The following is a 21,951-nucleotide window of genomic DNA, read 5'->3' on the forward strand; positions in this document are numbered from 1 at the left end:
CCTACCCCATCTACCATCATGTTTGTCCCTACCCCATCTACCATCATGTTTGTCCCTACCCCATCTACCATCATGTTTGTCCCTACCCCATCTACCATCATGTTTGTCCCTACCTCATCTACCATCATGTTTGTCCCTACCCCATCTACCATCATGTTTGTCCCTACCCCATCTACCATCATGTTTGTCCCTACCCCATCTACCATCATGTTTGTCCCTACCCCATCTACCATCATGTTTGTCCCTACCCCATCTACCATCATGTTTGTCCCTACCTCATCTACCATCATGTTTGTCCCTACCCCATCTACCATCATGTTTGTCCCTACCCCATCTACCATCATGTTTGTCCCTACCCCATCTACCATCATGTTTGTCCCTACCCCATCTACCATCATGTTTGTCCCTACCCCATCTACCATCATGTTTGTCCCTACCCCATCTACCATCATGTTTGTCCCTACCCCATCTACCATCATGTTTGTCCCTACCCCATCTACCATCATGTTTGTCATTGGGTGGAAGGGAAACAACCCGTACACCACAGTCTATGTACAGCAGAACTTAACCCGTTCACCACAATCTATGTACAGCAGAACTAAAGGAAACAAACCGTTCACCACATCCTTGTTAAAACAAATAATTAATTAGGACCGACTAACACGCAGTAACTTACAATGACGCCACATTTTAACAAAGGGAGCTACCTACAGCGGGAACTGATTTTTTAAAGTGTTTAGTTCCTGGGAGATACCTTTTCTCCACTGGTCAAGTACACTTGCTACATGACTCACTCACCCATATATATATATATATATATATATATATATATATATATATATATATATATATATATATATATATGTGTTCATCTTTAATCTGTTAATAATACAGTTGGATGCAGCATTGTTTTCTTAAAAGCACGTTTACGTCATGGTATCACCACTCCCCCTTGTAATAATTGACGATCTGTACTTAAAAGACTATTTAACTATAATTAATCATTAATGGAAATGGCAAAAAATTATTTTTCTTCTGTACATTTCTGTACATGGTGTCACCCCTCAAAATGGTGTCACCCGGTGCGGTCCGCACCCCCCGCCCCGCCCTCGCTACACCTCTGCATCCAACCACGGGAGCATGATGTCCACACGGTGTGGCAGGGGTTCAAAAAGTCGATTTGTGTGGACGAGTGGACTGGGGTCGGGTCCTTAAGAACCGCTTATTAAATTTAAGTTTTCTTTTTTAATTACGACTATTCAGCAACAAACACAAAATTAAAACCTACAAAACAAAAATGTACACATCTAAACGCCAGTGCTCAGGTTAAAAAAAACAACTTCTCCAACCGAGAGTGTGTATGACGATACACACAGCTGTCGCCTTTCCATTTATACCTGAAGATTTGACAGTTTAAGAAAATGTAAATTGAGACAGAAACAAACGTAAAGTTGTCTCCAGATGACGTTCAAACCAGTCGGGGGGGGGGGGGGGGGGGGTGAAAACCTGTAGGAGCTAGATGTCAGCTAACTGATCAGTAGCTGGCTAGCGGCTAGCTGGCTGTCTGAAGAAAAGCTGACCAGCTATACGACCATCAAGTGAAACATTTCATTTATCTTCTTCAATATTGTATCAACCTAGACATCACCAGATCAACCTAGACATCACCAGATCAACCTAGACATCACCAGATCAACCTAGACATCACCAGATCAACCTAGACATCATAAGATAAACCGTGAATAAAAGTTCAATTAAAACGTGCCATAACTTCGGAGAATGAATACGGTGACTCAGTCGACCGTAAGGCAAGGGACGTAATCGGTTCATCAGCGCAGACAATAATCAGAATATAGCGGCAGACACCCAGGAATGTTTTAAAGGAGGATTTTAAAAACAAAAAGAAAACGGTGACAGAATATAGTTATAAAACTAGGATTTGTTCATAAAATTGTCATTCAATGCAGTCTTGTAACTAAAATAAGAATAGAAAAAAAAATGGATGTAAATAAATTTTGGTGAAAACAAAAATTCAATATTCAACCTCTAATCAACTCATCATTCAACGGCTTTCAGCTTGAATTATCATTCACTTATCTGCTATATGCTACTCCACCCATCATTCACTTATCTGCTATATGCCACTCCACCCATCATTCACTTATCTGCCTTCACTATGCCACTTAAAAAATCATCTGGCCATCACAGATACAGCCATACATGTAGCCATCACATCACAGATACATCCATACATGTAGCCATCACATCACAGATACATCCATACATGTAGCCATCACATCACAGATACAGCCATACATGTAGCCATCACATCACAGATACATCCATACATGTAGCCATCACATCACAGATACATCCATACATGTAGCCATCACATCACAGATACATCCATACATGTAGCCATCACATCACAGATACATCCATACATGTAGCCATCAAATCACAGATACATCCATACATGTAGCCATCACATCACAGATACATCCATACATGTAGCCATCAAATCACAGATACATCCATACATGTAGCCATCACATCACAGATACATCCATACATGTAGCCATCACATCACAGATACATCCATACATGTAGCCATCACATCACAGATACATCCATATATGTAGCCATCACATCACAGATACAGCCATACATCTAGCCATCACATATACAGCCATACATGTAGCCATCACTAATCATGAAACAGGACTCAAGCGAAGGAGGAAGTTGTCAAGACAGCTAATCCTAATGTCACCAACTTTGATTTTTTCACCAGATATTTGCTCTCGTTACGTTTTTTCCACCAGATATTTGCACTAGTTACAACAAAGGACGACAGCAGCGGTTCTCAAACTGCATGCGTGGCACACGTCTAAAGCTGGGTCTATTAAAAAATATCTGCCTATAACACGTAGGCTATAACACCAGTACACCTATATCATAGGCTAAAACACCAACACACCTTTATCATAGGCTAAAACACCAACACACCTATATCATAGGCTAAAACACCAACACACCTATATCATAGGCTAAAACACCAACACACCTATATCATAGGCTATAACAAACACAAGAATCAGCAGCAAACAAAATGTGATAATTTGATCAGCGATGACCATGGTTAAACAAAAACCCAACTCAAAAGTTAACCACAGCAGTTAACCTCAGCAGTTAACCACAGCAGTTAACCTCAGCAGTTAACCTCAGCAGTTAACCACAGCAGTTAACCTCAGCAGTTAACCACAGCAGTTAACCTCAGCAGTTAACCTCAGCAGTTAACCTCAGCAGAAAGTGAGCACCAACAGAAGGCAAGAACCTGACCTGGTACTACGACGTGTTACATGGCTGCGTCTGGCTACAGAAGATTATACTCTTAAAACGTTTTCATACGAAAAGTCAACGTTTAGATCGAATACACCAAATCAGTATTTGGTTGATTCCACGATACAAGTACATGTTCATGAATAAGTAAAACTTAAATGTATTTTTCTACATTGTAAAATAATTTTTAAACCTAAAACGGGACGTGTGCAATGTTTTGAGAAGATATCACAGTGTTCACACCACTTCAGATATGTTGATCATGACCTAACTGACTCATTGTAACATTTCTCATTCATCTATTATATTCTCTTTTTTATCTCATTATGTATGATAGCTATGTACCATTGTTTCTTTATTCCACATTTTTAGTGCTATGTGTTACTGCTATGTGTTATTGAATTGTTTTATTTGTTTAAACGGCCAATGTGAAAAAAGGCCTTTGTGCCTACAATTGTAACCGTTGTTTGAATAAATTTGAATAAATTTGAATTTGATTTGATATGTTGATCTGCGAGGAACCAGCTATGGAAAACAATATTTTATTTATTCTTCTCAATCGGATAATTCTAGGGAGGACTCCGGACCCGACTAAAATAATCTCGAGACACGATCGCCTTTGTGTGGTTACAATGTCCTTATAAAATACATTCAACATGAGTAGTGTCAACCTCCTCCCCCCCCCTCCCATTTCAACTTCCGTGTTTACTTAAAGATTTGTAAACACTGCACGTGTTAAATCTACGTTCGTTTGTGTGATAGTTTTTCCCCTCTCAAATATCACACCACAGGGGCTGTATCACAACGCAGGGGCTGTATCACACCGCAGGGGCTGTATCACAACGCAGGGGCTGTATCACACCGCAGGGGCTGTATCACACCACAGGGGCGGCTACTGTATCACACCACAGGGGCGGCTACTGTATCACACCACAGGGGAGGCTACTGTATCACACCACAGGGGCGGCTACTGTATCACACCACAGGGGCGGATACTGTATCACACCACAGGGGAGGCTACTGTATCACACCGCAGGGGCTGTATCACAACGCAGGGGCTGTATCACACCGCAGGGGCTGTATCACACCACAGGGGCGGCTACTGTATCACACCACAGGGGCGGCTACTGTACCACACCACAGGGGCGGCTACTGTATCACACCACCGGGGCGGCTACTGTATCACACCACAGGGGCGGCTACTGTATCACACCACAGGGGAGGCTACTGTATCACACCACAGGGGCGGCTACTGTATCACACCACAGGGGCGGATACTGTATCACACCACAGGGGAGGCTACTGTATCACACCACAGGGGAGGCTACTGTATCACACCACAGGGGAGGCTACTTTATCACACCACAGGGGCGGCTACTGTATCACACCACAGGGGCGGCTACAGGGGCGGCTACTGTATCACACCACAGGGGCGGCTACTGTACCACACCACAGGGGCGGCTACTGTATCACACCACAGGGGCGGCTACGGTATCACACCACAGGGGTGGCTACTGTATCACACCACAGGGGCGGCTACTGTATCACACCACAGGGGCGGCTACTGTATCACACCACAGGGGCTGTATCACACCACAGGGGCGGCTACTGTACCACACCACAGGGGCGGCTACTGTATCACACCACAGGGGCGGCTACTGTATCACACCACAGGGGCGGCTATTACACCACAGGGGCGGCTACTGTATCACACCACAGGGGCGGCTATTACACCACAGGGGCGGCTACTGTATCACACCACAGGGGCGGCTACTGTATCACACCACAGGGGCGGCTACTGTATCACACCACAGGGGCGGCTACTGTATCACACCACAGGGGTGGCTACTGTATCACACCACAGGGGCGGCTACTGTACCACACCACAGGGGCGGCTACTGTATCACACCACAGGGGCGGCTACTGTATCACACCACAGGGGCGGCTACTGTATCACACCACAGGGGTGGCTACTGTATCACACCACAGGGGCGGCTACTGTACCACACCACAGGGGCGGCTACTGTACCACACCACAGGGGCGGCTACTGTATCACACCACAGGGGCGGCTACTGTATCACACCACAGGGGCGGCTACTGCATCACACCACAGGGGCGGCTACTGTATCACACCACAGGGGCGGCTACTGTATCACACCACAGGGGCGGCTACTGTATCACACCACAGGGGTGGCTACTGTATCACACCACAGGGGCGGCTACTGTATCACACCACAGGGGCGGCTACTGTATCACACCACAGGGGCGGCTACTGTATCACACCACAGGGGCGGCTACTGTATCACACCACAGGGGCGGCTACTGTATCACACCACAGGGGCGGCTACTGTATCACACCACAGGGGCGGATACTGTATCACACCACAGGGGCGGCTACTGTATCACACCACAGGGGCGGATACTGTATCACACCACAGGGGCGGCTACTGTATCACACCACAGGGGCGGCTACTGTACCACACCACAGGGGCTGAATCACACCACAGGGGCGGCTACTGTATCACACCACAGGGGCGGCTACTGTATCACACCACAGGGGCGGCTACTGTATCACACCACAGGGGCGGCTACTGTATCACACCACAGGGGCGGCTACTGTATCACACCACAGGGGCGGATACTGTATCACACCACAGGGGCGGCTACTGTATCACACCACAGGGGCGGCTACTGTATCACACCACAGGGGTGGCTACTGTATCACACCACAGGGGCGGCTACTGTATCACACCACAGGGGCGGCTACTGTATCACACCACAGGGGCGGCTACTGTACCACACCACAGGGGCGGCTACTGTATCACACCACAGGGGCGGCTACTGTATCACACCACAGGGGCGGCTACTGTATCACACCACAGGGGCGGCTACTGTATCACACCACAGGGGCGGCTACTGTATCACACCACAGGGGCGGCTACTGTATCACACCACAGGGGCGGCTACTGTATCACACCACAGGGGCGGCTACTGTATCACACCACAGGGGCGGCTACTGTATCACACCACAGGGGCGGCTACTGTATCACACCACAGGGGCGGCTACTGTATCACACCACAGGGGCGGCTACTGTATCACACCACAGGGGCGGCTACTGTATCACACCACAGGGGCGGCTATTACACCACAGGGGCGGCTATTACACCACAGGGGCGGCTATTACACCACAGGGGCGGCTACTGTATCACACCACAGGGGCGGCTACTGTACCACACCACAGGGGCTGAATCACACCACAGGGGCGGCTACTGTATCACACCACAGGGGCGGATACTGTATCACACCACAGGGGCGGCTACTGTATCACACCACAGGGGCGGATACTGTATCACACCACAGGGGCGGCTACTGTATCACACGACAGGGGCGGCTACTGTATCACACCACAGGGGCGGCTACTGTATCACACCACAGGGGCGGCTACTGTACCACACCACAGGGGCTGAATCACACCACAGGGGCGGCTACTGTATCACACCACAGGGGCGGCTACTGTATCACACCACAGGGGCGGCTACTGTATCACACCACAGGGGCGGCTACTGTATCACACCACAGGGGCGGCTACTGTATCACACCACAGGGGCGGCTACTGTATCACACCACAGGGGCGGCTACTGTATCACACCACAGGGGCGGCTACTGTATCACACCACAGGGGCGGCTATTACACCACAGGGGCGGCTACTGTATCACACCACAGGGGCGGCTACTGTATCACACCACAGGGGCGGCTACTGTATCACACCACAGGGGCGGCTATTACACCACAGGGGCGGCTACTGTATCACACCACAGGGGCGGCTATTACACCACAGGGGCGGCTACTGTATCATACCACAGTGGCGGATATTACACCACAGGGGCGGCTACCGTATCACACCACAAGGGCGGCTACCGTATCACACTAGTTAGTATTTTTTAGACCCAATGTTTCTCAAGAAGGCACGCAAGACAATACAAGTTCAAGGCCGACAGGTATGATGCTTAAGTTGATCCAGTTCAGTCCAAGCAAATACCTATTGCTGTTGACCAAACTGGGCGGGGATATTTGATGGATGGGATTTCCAGAGGTCCTTCCTGTACCTTAGGGCATTGATGGCTGACTGTGACATTGAACGCCGACTATAGGCATGGATCGCTGACTACAGGCATTGAACGCTGGCAGTGAAAGCCTTCAGCGCGGAGGGTAGATCGTGATTTAGCGGCATCTAATTCCCGTCATGCCTAGACTGTCCACATTCACCAGCCCGTGACGTCCACAATCACCAGCCCGTGACGTCCACAATCACCAGCCCGTGACGTCCACAATCACCAGCCCGTGACGTCCCCAATCACCAGCCCGTGACGTCCACAATCACCAGCCCGTGACGTCCACAATCACCAGCCCGTGACGTCCACAGTCACCAGCCCGTGACGTCCACAATCACCAGCCCGTGACGTCCACAGTCACCAGCCCGTGACGTCCACAATCACCAGCCCGTGACGTCCACAATCACCAGCCCGTGACGCTGAGAGAGACCAACACGGATCTACACCGTTCAAATCGTGACCAAATGGCGGCCATACAATGATACTCGGTACATCCGGGATACACGGGTCACGACGTTCTTATGTACATACCTTTACTGTCTGCAGAAACAGGTTTACAAACCAAAACAGCATGAATTATGATAGGTTTATTTTTTTGAATAGCTATAATAAACGTAGCTGAAATTCGACAGGGGCTCACGCCCTCCACTTCAAATAAGAGAGTCTTATTTCTTTGTTTATGTTGTGTGTATCGCTGCACTGGATTAAAAGATTAGAAGGGGAAATAACAAGCTGGAGAGGTGGGGAGTGGTCGGTGGGGATAATATTAGAGTGAATAGAATCGTGTATCACTCGGCATGTTTACGGGACTGTAATCCATTACAGAATGTTTGTCTATAAATACATAAATGCATATACAGTATAGGCCTACACACTTATAATAAAATAAATAAATATATACATATATATATATATATATATATATATATATATATATATATATATATATATATATATATATATATATATATATATATATATATATATAATCATTGCTGTGCTTTTAGCTAAGGCTATAATTAGAGCGTGTCAAATGGGCGAGAGGACAACAGCCTCAGTAAAGTTTTGTGTCCGCAGTCAACCACAAACTGCACCTAATTATAACTTCACCTGTACATCTGTGGTGAACTAGTACTTCATCTGTACACCTATGGTGAACTAATACTTCATCTGTACACCTATGGTGAACTAGTAATTCACATGTACACCTCTGGTGAACTAGTACTTCATCTGTACACCTCTGGTGAACTAGTACTGAAGGTGACTGTCAAGATGTACACCCATGTCACATGATCAAACTAAAATGATAAACAAAGTTTCCTGCATCGCTCGGGGCTAACGTTGATCAAGATAAATAGATGTTACATTTTTTTTTACATCGTTTGCGAACAAAGAATTCTATAATGTTGATTAATTGAAGGAGCAGAAAGAATGGTTTGTACAATGACTGAAGTGTTTGTGGTCGAGAAAGAGTGGTTTGTACAATAACTGAAGTGTATGTGGTCGAGAAAGAATGGTTTGTAAAATAACTGAAGTGTATGTGGTCGAGAAAGAATGGTTTGTAAAATGACTGAAGTGTATGTGGTCGAGAAAGAATGGTTTGTACAATAACTGAAGTGTATGTGGTCGAGAAAGAATGGTTTGTACAATGACTGAAGTGTATGTGGTCGAGAAAGAATGGTTTGTAAAATGACTGAAGTGTATGTGGTCGAGAAAGAATGGTTTGTACAATAACTGAAGTGTATGTGGTTGAGAAAGAATGGTTTGTACAATGACTGAAGTGTATGTGGTCGAGAAAGAATGGTTTGTGCCATGACTTTGCAATGTTTACCTAAAGAAAAATCTATATCGTGACATTGATGATTTACTCACACATCTGTGTGATGTGTGATTTACTCACACATCTGTGTGATGCATGATTTACTCACATCTGTGTGGTACGTGATTTAGATTCATCACGGTGGATATGTTATTGGATAGTTGTTGTCCACAAACGTCGTCAACTATATCCGACCTTTCTGACGATTGGATTAGTGTGGGGCGTGTGGGGGGGGGGGGAGGAAAGTCAGATGTGTAAATAGTAAAGTAAAATCTGTGTTGACAATCGCCAGAATTATGGACGAATGAAATAGTTTTATAATTTAGAGAGGTGCTTTTGTGACAATACGGGCGTAGTGAGTGAGTGAGTTAACATTACTTTACCATACGATATCTCAAACTTGGACAAAGTACTACGCTCGGGGGTGGTGGTAGGTTTGAATGAGTGTTGGTAGGTTAGAATGGGTGAGTCAACAACCGTTCGCCGTTAGTCACCCAATAACAGCTGAAAGTTTTGCAAGTGTCTTGACTGTATCCCTCACACTAAATGTGGGAGTGTTTGCCCTCACAATATGCCCACTTCAGTTGCTGACATCGGACACTGGTCTACTTTAGTCAGTTGTTGACATCGGACACTGGTCTACTTTAGTCAGTTGTTGACATCAACAATAGTCTACTTTAGTCAGTTGTTGACATCAACAATAGTCTACTTTAGTCAGTTGTTGACATCAACAATAGTCTACTTTAGTCTTCTTTACTGTTTTCCACTCTCGACAACTCGAGAAGACAAGCGGTATTAGAAATCTGACCGTAATATTGTAACAATACACAACCCTTATTGTAATACTAGTTAAGCTCGAATTAAGTATCCCCAACACTAAACTGCACACTGGTTTCAGCTCTTGATTCCATCCTCAGTTAACTTAAACTTAACTTAAACACGTTTCGCATCCACTTTAACCTCCGCCCTCTCTAACCAAGAATTCCGAAACCACAACCCACAGTTCTGTTATACCCGCATTCGACCTTGACGTAATGGACACAAGCGAGAAAAGTCTCAAAGGTATATGAGAGGTGTATAAATTAATTTAAAAATCTTGCACGGCGTAGTTACAATTAATATGGTTATAAAATCCTGTCTGTCTTGTCTTTTTCGGACTTTACTAAAGATTGGACGTATTTGATGTTTTTAATATTTTCGGTAACTAAATAAAAAATTAAAAAAAGAGCAAAAACAATTTGGTTTTCACGTGTAATGGCGACATAAACAATGGCATCCTGCTATTGGATAGGCCGACATAAAATTTATTGTACACATTGTAAGCTAAAAATAGAAAACTAGGTCATGGGGTTTTAAATTTGCATTGTTAATTAAAAACTTGATCTGCAAAGTTTTGTTAACAAATAGTTATCGATCACTAAGTTACCGTACAGCCAATCAATATTTGTCTTACGAAAGTGAAACATCCGGTTATAACTTAGGCTTGATGAAAATAAATAGAAATGTAGCCTTAAACTCAACAAATTATTTTCAAGTTCTCTGGATTTGCAACTTTTATAGCATTTATTCTAAAAATATAAAATTTCTAAATTAATTTTAGGCTTAAGTTTTTTTTTTTTTACGGTCTAAATCTAAAAAGCACGTTTTTATTCCATGTCAACAACACTATGGACGGAATCTCGTCAACTCGCTTGTCTCCATTAATACAACACAATCCTACAAAGTATCCGTGTTGTGACGTCACTTAAGAAAAGTTTTTTTTTTTTTGGCACGTTTGAGTTACGATGGGTTTGTAATAGCGGGTGGTATAGAGAAACGACTGAGCCAACGGTCAAGGACTGACCAGTGCCCTGTCCTCTATACACAGAACTATTACGGAAATAACCAGTGTTTCTTCTAGACTTTTTCTCCGGGGGGGGGGGGGGGGGAGGTGGTAGACTTTCTTCGGGGGGGGGGGGGGGCGGACACTGTTAAAAGTATATATTTTCTATATAATTTTTATTTCTTCCGGGGAGGGGGGGGGCAGATACCTGGAAGTAACTCTCGAAATAACCGAAGCCAACGGTCAGGGACTGACCAGTGCCCTGTTCTCCATACACAGAATTATTACGGACATAACTGAAGCCAACAGATCTACATGTTCTAGTATTGCCACTACAGAGCTGGATATAATAGGAAGGTAACTGACGAAAGCCCATGTTCAATAGTTAAGTCATTATGTGTGACAAACTGACAAAGGGAAAACATTCGTGGGACAAAGTAAAGCCCACTCTTGTCTGACAAGGTAAAGCCCACTTGTTTGACAAGGTAAATCTCATTTGGGACAAAACGAAGCCCACTTATGAAGCCTACTCGAATAACAAAGTGAAGCCCATTTGTGTGGAAAAGTAAAGCTCACACATTGAAAGCCTACTCTAGTGACAAAGCAAAGCCCACTTGTGACGCAAAATTAAGCCTATTAGAAAAAAATAAATAAAAAAATGAAGACATTACAACTCTCTCTCTCCCCCACTCCCCCCCCCCGAAGTATAACGTCATTTAAGTACGACCCCCCTTTGTGCCATCCACCAACAGTGGGCGATTGTTGTGGGTCCACATTCCCCACAAGCGGGCCACATGGAATGTTAGTCACGTGGTAAGATTGAGGTTAACAAAACAGACACGGTGTTGTTTTGGTAAGTCAGTCTCACTTATCGTGTGCCAAGTGTGTTAAACTAAGCGCTGACTACACACTGTGTTCAGTGGAAAATACGTTTCATAACTTTCGGAAAGACTACCGCTATAACAAGACATTACACGAGAAATTACCATTTTTAAATAAATAAAAATAGGCCTAGCTCTAGATCTAGATCTTTTTCTTGAATAATAATAAAAAAATAATACTTAGAATTACAGAAAGACAAAACAGTTGAAATTTGTTTGTATAAAATATTGTTTTATACACATAAAATAAGCTAATTAAAACAGTGGGCAAAGTTATAAAACTTCAATACAGTAAAATAAGCTTAGGCTCATAAACTGTGTGCAAGAAAAAATGAACTAACCTCATAACACTAGCAGACGATCCCACATCTGTGACGTTAGCGAGACGCATCGTATCGCGTATCCGGCTCGCGCTACATTCCTATTGGTGGACTAGAACGGTCCGGATTTTCATAAAGGGGACAGGACTACGGTGGCCGGACACGTTTGTTTTATTTATGTTGACGACTAAATAGTGCAGTACAATTTGTTCAGAGGTGTCACGTGGGTGGGTGGGATGCGAGGGGTGTATTGGGCGACTAAATAGTGCAGTACAATTTGTTCAGAGGTGTCACGGGGGTGGGTGGGATGCGAGGGATGTATTGGGCGACTAAATGGTGCAGTACAATTTGGTCAGAGGTGTCACGGGGGGTGGGTGGGATGAGAGGGGTGTATTGGGCGACTAAATAGTGCAGTACAATTTGTTCAGAGGTGTCACGGGGTGGGTGGGATGCGGGCGAGGGGTGTGTTGGGCGACTAAATAGTGCAGTACAATTTGTTCAGAGGTGTCACGGGGTGGGTGCGATGCCAGGGGTGTATTGGGCGACATCGTATGTACTGGTGACAGTGGGTGCTATAGAAATATTTATCAGGGGCGTCTCCATGGAACACAACACAACTTTATTGTGGACCTCTTGAAGGCCTGTGCTGTCTAAACTGCTTAAGACGCGATTTCTTTTTATTTTCCATAGGGCAGTTGAAGTAGAGTTTATATGTTTCTTGACCTCGGCATGTGAATGCATGGTCTGATCACTGGTCTAGCCACCTGTACTTAACGAGAGTCAGATACCCATCATAGCTCGATCACTTGATCACTTGATCACTTGATCACTTGATCACTTGATCACTTGATCACTTGATCACTTGATCAGTGTTTCTTCCAGACTTTTTTTCTCCAGGGGACACTTGAAATTTTCGCGGGGGGGGGGGGGGGGGCTGACACTTAAAAGTATATATCTTCTATATAAATTCCATTTCGTTCGGGGGGCGGGGGTAGACTATTTTTGGGGGGACTTCGACACCCCCCCCCCCCATTCACTAAATTCTACTTGGATTTGTCAGGAAAAAGAATGATCCTTATTAACATTATTTAGAGTCTTTTTGTGACAATGGCGGAAATGCACTTAACAATCATGACGGCATGCATGGACGAACCTACAATCTACCATACGGGCTAAAAGGCCCGATGACCTTCAAACAAGAGATCAGAAGTAAATGACCTTGACATATGGGGTCAGACGTGTAATAATCCACGCCTGCCATTGATCTCTAAAACGATTAAATCGGATTAAAGCTCGTGTTAGGTCTCAAGTGAGTTTTTGTTGGGGGACTGAAACGGCAAGTTCAAATAAGTTTGACACGAGAACACTTGAAGGTTTCTAAAGATAGAATTCGTATGATGCTGCAGTGAATGAAGGTTTCTAAAAATAGAATTCGCGTGATGCTGCAGTGAATGAAGGTTTCTAAAAATAGAATTCGCGTGATGCTGCAGTGAATGAAGGTTTCTAAAAATAGAATTAGTGTGATGCTGCAGTGAATGAAGGTTTCTAAAAATAGAATTAGTGTGATGCTGCAGTGAATGAAGGTTTCTAAAAATAGAATTAGTGTGATGCTGCAGTGAATGAAGGTTTCTAAAAATAGAATTAGTGTGATGCTGCAGTGAATGAATGAGAGGGATCACAGGGGTCAACGTTGTGTGTAGGGCCTACGTAGTGACTTGCCCCGTCCCTTAGTGTCCGCCACTGGTGTCTTGAGCTGTCCTTAATCGAGCGGTCATAGACAGGTTTGTACCTGTTTGTGTGTGTGTGTGGGGGGGGGGGGGGGATAAAAATTGTATGGCAACATGGTTTGTTCGCCTCAGTTCAGTACTTTATAGCTATCAGGTTAGTGTAGGTTCGTGTAGGTTCGTGCAGTGGCGGAACTAGAAAAAAAGGGCCACCCCGCAAAAAACATTTCTGCCCCCCCCCCCCAAATATATATATATATATATATATATATATATATATATATATATATATATATATATATATATATATATACGAATACGAACATAGGATACTCATTTCTGGCCTGATCTGGTTTTGAAAAAAATGTCTTTTTGTTTTAAATTTAAACTTATTACAACAACATGTCAAGTGTGTGAGTGCATTAGTCTGTTTTGAAAATCTGTTTCATTTTGTTTGCCGTAATACTACCTATAATACTACCTAAAATACTACCTATAATACTACCTATCCTAGAGCATCTTCTTATACAACCTTAAAGCTTTGTATGTGTAATGGTTTCTTGTGTTATGGTTATTTTTCCTTTTTTTTGTATTTATATTATAAATTTTAAATACATTTCCTTTTTATACTATGTCATTCTTTAGTATGTATTTTGTTTTAAATAATTAAGAGAAGTAATTACTTTTTAATTTGTTTAGTACAAATCTATAGAAAGCACCCGTATTTAACAATTTAAAAAAGGGAAATAAGTCATGGAAGTGTTTTGAACGTTTTCGTATCTTTTGCACTACAGTTCAGTTATATATATATATATATATATATATATATATATATATATATATATATATATATATATATATATATATATATATATATATATATATATATATATATATATATATATATATATATATATATATATATATATATATATATATATATATATATATATATATATATATATATATATATATATATATATATATTACGCAACAGCATGTGTTAGCTACGATATAACATCACTAATTTACAAAATAGGGGGGGGGGTCTAGCTTTTTGTGACGATGTGTGAGGGAGGGGAGAAGGGGAGGTAAACATCGTCAAGAAAAGCGTGACGTCATAAATGGTTGACCCCAAAACTAAAATATACAACCGAAATTATTGTTATTATATACTTTTTTATTATTTGTAGAATACAAGATTAGACAGGTATGTAGCCACTGTGTCTAGGTTTTGTGATTTACTTTCGTGTTAGTGTTTAGAATAGACTGTGTTTAGATAGCTTATAAAACTTTGATTTCGTAATGTACCAAGCCTTTGTTGTGTTTAGTCTTGTGTTTTGCAACCCGTTTGTGCTTGTTAGTCTTATATGCTGTCGACACACTTGATTACCCGTAACGGGGTGTCAGTGTGTTAACAAGAGATGGATTACATGGAATGTTATTTGTTACCTCTGCACACAAACAGATTATACGAAACTATGTAATATATCATTGGTCGTACAAGTGCATTATACGAAACTATTGATATCATGAGTCACACTAGTGAATAATATTAATACGAAGGTATGGATTTCATTAGTCACACATAATAATGAATTATACGACATTATGGATATCATTACTAATACGTATAACTTAAACTTATACGAAAGATATCATTAGTTGGACGTCGTATTCAAATGGACTTTACACATTTTAGGGATGTCACTGGTAAGATTTTGTTAATGTTTTCTGCTGTGTAATATACTCATTTGATTTATGGCGGAAATAAAAACGTATGTATATAACAAGCATTCACAAGCAATGTGTGGGTAGAAAGCGATGACAGCTGATGCTAACGCTTTATCTCTGTGGCTGAGAAATGTTTACCTTAGCACTTAACCCTTTATCTACTGACGGTACTTATAAGTACCACTTTAATTAAGTGCCTGTATTATTTTTAATTTAATACGAATTTTAAAAATTATTGATGTAATTAATAGTATCATCTCCCCTGAGTGCTGAGTCGCCGGTAGTTGGAGGGATCGATGTTTTTTGAAAATTTTTGGTGTGTCGCCAATTTTAATGTCTTGTATGTGTACATACAATCCTTATGTGTGTGTGATTGAATTTTTATTTTCATTTTCAATGTGAGCTGAAGCATTTATTTCCTGCTATTTGCCTGAATGTTGCCAAAACACGAGTTTCATTTAAATAAATAAAAATACATTTTTTAAAATGTTTATTCATAATAATTATTTATCACATATGCTATGAGATATTTATTTTTTAAGCTGCTTTTATTTCATCTACTGACTGGGTTTATTTTTAAAAAGGTATTTAAGGTGGATCTTATTAATTGTTAATAACATCAACATTTTTTAAAAATTATTTGGTGACAACAAGATATGATTATGCTTTTGTCATATGTGAAATTTTTGAAGTGGTATATAAGTTATTTACAAAACATAAATTTTAGAAGTAAAAGGTAAGTTTAAAAAAAAACATAATAGCAAAAGAAAAACGAAACAGTTTGTGTAAGTTTCTTTTAAAAAATGGTATCACAAATGTCAAAATCCTGACAAAATAAATGCTAATCGTCAATCACTGAATTAATAAACACAACCTTATGTACGGCAACAATTGTAAGACAAATGTTTAGCAGCAGCAGTAAATATGATTCTGATTATAAATCAGTTGTAAACAATGTTTTAAAAATATGTTATTTGATCAAAAACATTTGGACACTATAACTTTCAAGCTTAAAGCTAAGAAAACAGGTTATTATGGATTCATCAATAAGTAACATAAAACTATTCAGTTTACTCAAATACTAATACCTAAGTGGTTTTTATTAAAATTTTGAATAGTTAGACAACTTTCATGCAGCAAACTGTTGGTAAACACACAAGGAACATTAGAGGTGTAACCAGTATAGAGTAGGGGTAGATGGCTTTCTCCCTGAGATTTTCAGCAAGCTGCGTCTTTTCAGAAATGTATTTTCAATATATTAAAAATCAAGCTGACATTTATTATTGAGCTTTTATTTGGACTATTTTTGTTGAAGAAGGTGTACATTTATTTCTATGCCATTGCTGCCCCTCATCCCTGAAAATCTGGCCATGCCCCTGTAGGCCATATTCAACTAAAACTTTTGCATGCCAGTTGAGATCAAGTTTTAAAAGCTACAGTTAAACTATAATTGCAGTGTGAATACAGGTTAATACAAAAATTGAATTGATGTACAGATAGATTTAAATTGATGATTTAAAATGATTTTTCCTATTTTTCAACAGTATAGTCCACTATCATTGGAGATAAAAAAAATATGAAATGATTAGGGTGATTTTAAAACTGTAATTATTGATTTATCACACATTTTAAAAGCTAAGTATTTAGAATTTTAAAATTTCTTTCATTCTTATAGTAGGCCTGGCCTAAACACCTAATCAAGCAGACCTTAGACTCTGCTATAAAAAAATGGCCATTGTATTGGAAGTTCACAAACCTTTCTCTTCCTTCAATCTGGCAAAGTGTCTTTTAAAATAAAAAGGCACTACCACAGGAAGAAAACTATCACTTTATGAAAACTAGAAACGATCACAATTTTCAGTAAATGTAAGGGGCTGGGGAGTTATTTAATTATTATTTTATTACAAAAAGGTGAATGTCACTTTTTGTGTTCCTTTGAGAATTGTTGTGGTTTTTAGTTAAGTAGTCCGCTATTATGGCGCTGATATGATTTTTTTTTTAAAATGATTGATAGCCTGGTTATTGTGTCTTGCTTATATTTTGATGTTATTATTTATGCAAACTTTGTTTTGGAGTGTGGCTCCACTTTGCTTTATATCCTGAATGTAAGTTATTGTTGTATTAGGGACTATTTTCTTGTGCGTAGCATTGGTTTCTTTGTTCGTAGTATTGGTTTCTTTGTTCGTGAATGTGGGGTGTCGACAGGGAGGGACATTCTGCTGGAATGTCGAGGCCTATGTGTTGAAGAGTTTCTGTGTCACGTTTGTGGTGTATGGACGGTGGTCCGAAATTGGGTGTTTTGTTTCGTTGAGTTCTGTTTGTTTTGTATTTTGTATGTCTTGAGTGTCTAAATTATTTTGTCTAGATCTAAATTCTAGTTTTTTTATAATAACTTTTGGTTCCATATTTTGTAAAATAAAGTTTATATTATTGTTAAAGTTTTCCTGTTTTTTTAATTTAGACTAAGGTTAGGGTTTAACCACTGTGGGTTCTACCACAGTTGCACTGACCGGACAGATTAGTTAGTTAGATAAGCCTAGAAGGGTAGATTTTAAGGTATCCCCCCCTAGCAGGGCTTACAAATTGGTAGCACGAGTGGGGTCAGTGCTTTAGTCTAGCTAAATTTTTGTTTTTCTGTTAGAGCTAGTGTAGCTTAGATAAATTTTTGTTTTTGATAGGCCCTTTATGGAACCATTTGTGTTTAGTTTTTGTTTAGTGTAGGAACCGTTTGTTGTTTAAAACACCCAATTCGGACGAGATGGCGGGGCACCCCATGAACATCATTATTGTGCCACCCAGAGAGGTTAAAATCCACAGGTTCCATGGAGACAGCCATGCCTCGTTGGTGGAACGTTTCATTGAAGAGGTGCAGGTTGCATGGAGGGCGAGGAAAGACCTCTCTGCTGAAGAAAGAAAAGACCTCCTCTGGGAGCACCTTGGGGAGTCTGTTAAAGAGGAGCTCCGATGTAGGGGCAATGATCTGGAGCAGGACCCAGAGGCAACTTTAATACTCCTGAGGGACGTTTACGGGGAAAAGCGTACCATCCCCCTACTAATGGCCCAGTTTCAAAGGGTGGTGCAAAGCCCAAACGAGACAGTGAGGTCTTATTCCCACCGTCTGCACCAAGCCTTTAGGGTGCTCACAGCCAGGCAAGAAAACCTGCACAGGGCCCCGGTGAGTCCAGTCTTCCTGCGAGACCAGTTTGTTCAGAACCTTAATCAACCATCTGTTAGGCGTCAGCTGGAAGAAATGGTCTTCTGTGACCAAAAGGCGTCATTTATTGTCCTGAGGGATGCGGCTATCAGGTGGGCACAGGACGAATGCCCAGGCAGAAAATCTAAGAGTGTTACAACTCTAAACACCAGGCCTGATGTGCAAACATTTGCACCTCCCACTACATCCAACCTGGAGGACAGAGTAGACAATTTGGCAGCACAAATCTCTAGTATTTCTGCTCTCGTTTCCCCAAGGGGAACGCGGTTTGCACCCGACAAGCAGAGACCGACTGTGAGGACCAGGTCCTGCTTCAAATGTCACCAGCTGGGCCACATAGCCCGTAACTGTTATGGCAACATAATAATGTGTCCCGCTTTTAATCTGCTCACCTATTTTTTTAACATTGTTCTGTTCACATGTCTGGTATCTGCATTTTTGAATTTGTATTGCTTGCAGGTACTGCAAGCTTTACAGGGGGTGAATGTAAGGGGCTGGGGAGTTATTTAATTATTATTTTATTACAAAAAGGTGAATGTCACTTTTTGTGTTCCTTTGAGAATTGTTGTGGTTTTTAGTTAAGTAGTCCGCTATTATGGCGCTGATATGATTTTTTTTTTTAAATGATTGATAGCCTGGTTATTGTGTCTTGCTTATATTTTGATGTTATTATTTATGCAAACTTTGTTTTGGAGTGTGGCTCCACTTTGCTTTATATCCTGAATGTAAGTTATTGTTGTATTAGGGACTATTTTCTTGTGCGTAGCATTGGTTTCTTTGTTCGTAGTATTGGTTTCTTTGTTCGTGAATGTGGGGTGTCGACAGGGAGGGACATTCTGCTGGAATGTCGAGGCCTATGTGTTGAAGAGTTTCTGTGTCACGTTTGTGGTGTATGGACGGTGGTCCGAAATTGGGTGTTTTGTTTCGTTGAGTTCTGTTTGTTTTGTATTTTGTATGTCTTGAGTGTCTAAATTATTTTGTCTAGATCTAAATTCTAGTTTTTTTATAATAACTTTTGGTTCCATATTTTGTAAAATAAAGTTTATATTATTGTTAAAGTTTTCCTGTTTTTTTAATTTAGACTAAGGTTAGGGTTTAACCACTGTGGGTTCTACCACAGTTGCACTGACCGGACAGATTAGTTAGTTAGATAAGCCTAGAAGGGTAGATTTTAAGGTATCCCCCCCTAGCAGGGCTTACATAAATAAACATGACTTGAAACACTGCAAGAAATTCTGCTGGTTACTGGATATTCAAGTGTAACATTAGCACAAGCGAGGTAATGGTCAGATGGAATGCTTTCATTTTGAGGTAGGTGGTAAAAAAAAAATTTATCCTATGTCTACTAGTAAGTGAAAGCTAACATCTAAATTGAACTGATAATGATCTATTTTATTTTACATCTACAATTTACAGCTGCCAAAATATGGTGTAAAAATAAACCGGGAGTGATCTCCCCTAAACTTTCTCGAATATTCTTATATAAAATAACAGGGGATGGGAACTCGGGCTATAGACATGATTTTTAATCCATTTTAAATACTTAAAGTTTTAAAAATAGAATAAAATCTCGTAGACAAATTAATTGCACACCAAGTGAACGCGAATAAAAAAGCGCATAATAGTGCGCAATATTATTAGTACTTTTAAAATTTACATTAGTTTTTTGAGAAATCGGAAGTAGCGTAAATAAGTACTTCCGGTCAACGAAAAATTCTCAAAATTTGACAGAAGGTAGAGAATTAGATCTTTTACTTACATATCAAATTTCATTTATCTATCTGAAATAGTACTCAAGTTATAGGCTTTTGAAAAATTCAAAGTAGAAAAAGTACCACTTCCGGTTATCCGAAATCGCTCAAAAGTTGATACGGATCTACGATTTTGATAAAATACTTATATATGAAATTTCATCAACCTAGCTGTAACGGTACTCAAGTTATCGTGTTTACACACGGACACACACACACACAGACACACAGACATACGGACAGAATTGCAAAGCCCAGTTTTTCAGACTGGAATACGCATAAAACCTTTTAATTTTGATAAATCTGGATTGATAATTTTTGCCCGATTAAAATAAGTCCTCTATACTTCGGATGTGATGAAGGACTGAGGTGTAATACGGTGAAAATAGTTAAAATTTCAAGTGATTTTTGTGCACGATTACAATACTTTCTCTATACTTCGTATATACGAGAAAGTAAATATACAGTTTTCTAGATTTACTTTAATTAATAAAATGACTAACTATGAAAAATATTAAAGTAATAAATGTTTTATACACAAGTGAAAAATAAAAATGTAAATAAACTTACCTTAACTAAGCAAGTAACCATTTTAAAGTAATAAAGCGGGAGTAATCTTCCCTAAACTTTCTCGAATATTTTTAAATAACACTACGGGGGATGGCAACTCGGAATATAGACATGATTTTTAATCAATTTTTAATTATTTAAACTTTTAAAAAATAGAATAGAATCTCGTAGAAAAAAAAGAATTGTGCACCAAGTGAATTACATACATACTGCATTATAGTGCGGAATATAAGTACTTTATAAATGCATATTAGTTTTTTGAAAAAAATGAAAGTGGAATAAGTTCCGATTCCGGTTACCGGAAATAGCTGAAAAGTTGACACAGAACTACAAATTTCGTATAATACTTATACATGAAATTTCATCAACCTAGCTGTAACGGTATTCAAGTTATTGTGTTCACAGACACACACAGACACAAACATACACACACATGGACATACGGACATAATTACAAAGCCAAGTTTTTCCGACTCGATTACGCATAGAACGCTGAGATTTTCATAAATCTCCATTTATAATTTTTGCCCGACTAAAATAAGTTCCCTATACTCCGTTTATGTTGAAGTACTGAGAAGTAAAACAATGAAAACTCACAAAATGTCATATGATTTTTGTGCACGACTACAATGCTTCCTCTATACTCTGTATACGAAAAAGTA

The 21,951-nt window shown here is 40.7% G+C and overlaps 1 protein-coding gene across 1 annotated transcript in view; it reads right to left on the reverse strand.

Annotated features, from left to right (window-relative positions):
• The window catches only part of LOC131940544 (uncharacterized), a 26,985-nt gene extending 14,563 nt beyond the window's left edge, over window positions 1-12,422 (reverse strand). Inside the window, exon 1 of the mRNA XM_059299209.1 lies at window positions 12,318-12,422. The gene's annotated coding sequence lies outside the window, so the exon portion shown is untranslated. The remainder of the gene's footprint in view (window positions 1-12,317) is intronic.
• Between the last annotated feature and the right edge of the window lie 9,529 nt (window positions 12,423-21,951).

This window comes from Physella acuta, unplaced genomic scaffold (assembly GCF_028476545.2).
Source record: "Physella acuta isolate Inbredline_101_S28 unplaced genomic scaffold, ASM2847654v3 ptg000322l, whole genome shotgun sequence".
In the NCBI taxonomy this organism is placed as follows: Eukaryota; Metazoa; Mollusca; class Gastropoda; family Physidae; genus Physella; species Physella acuta.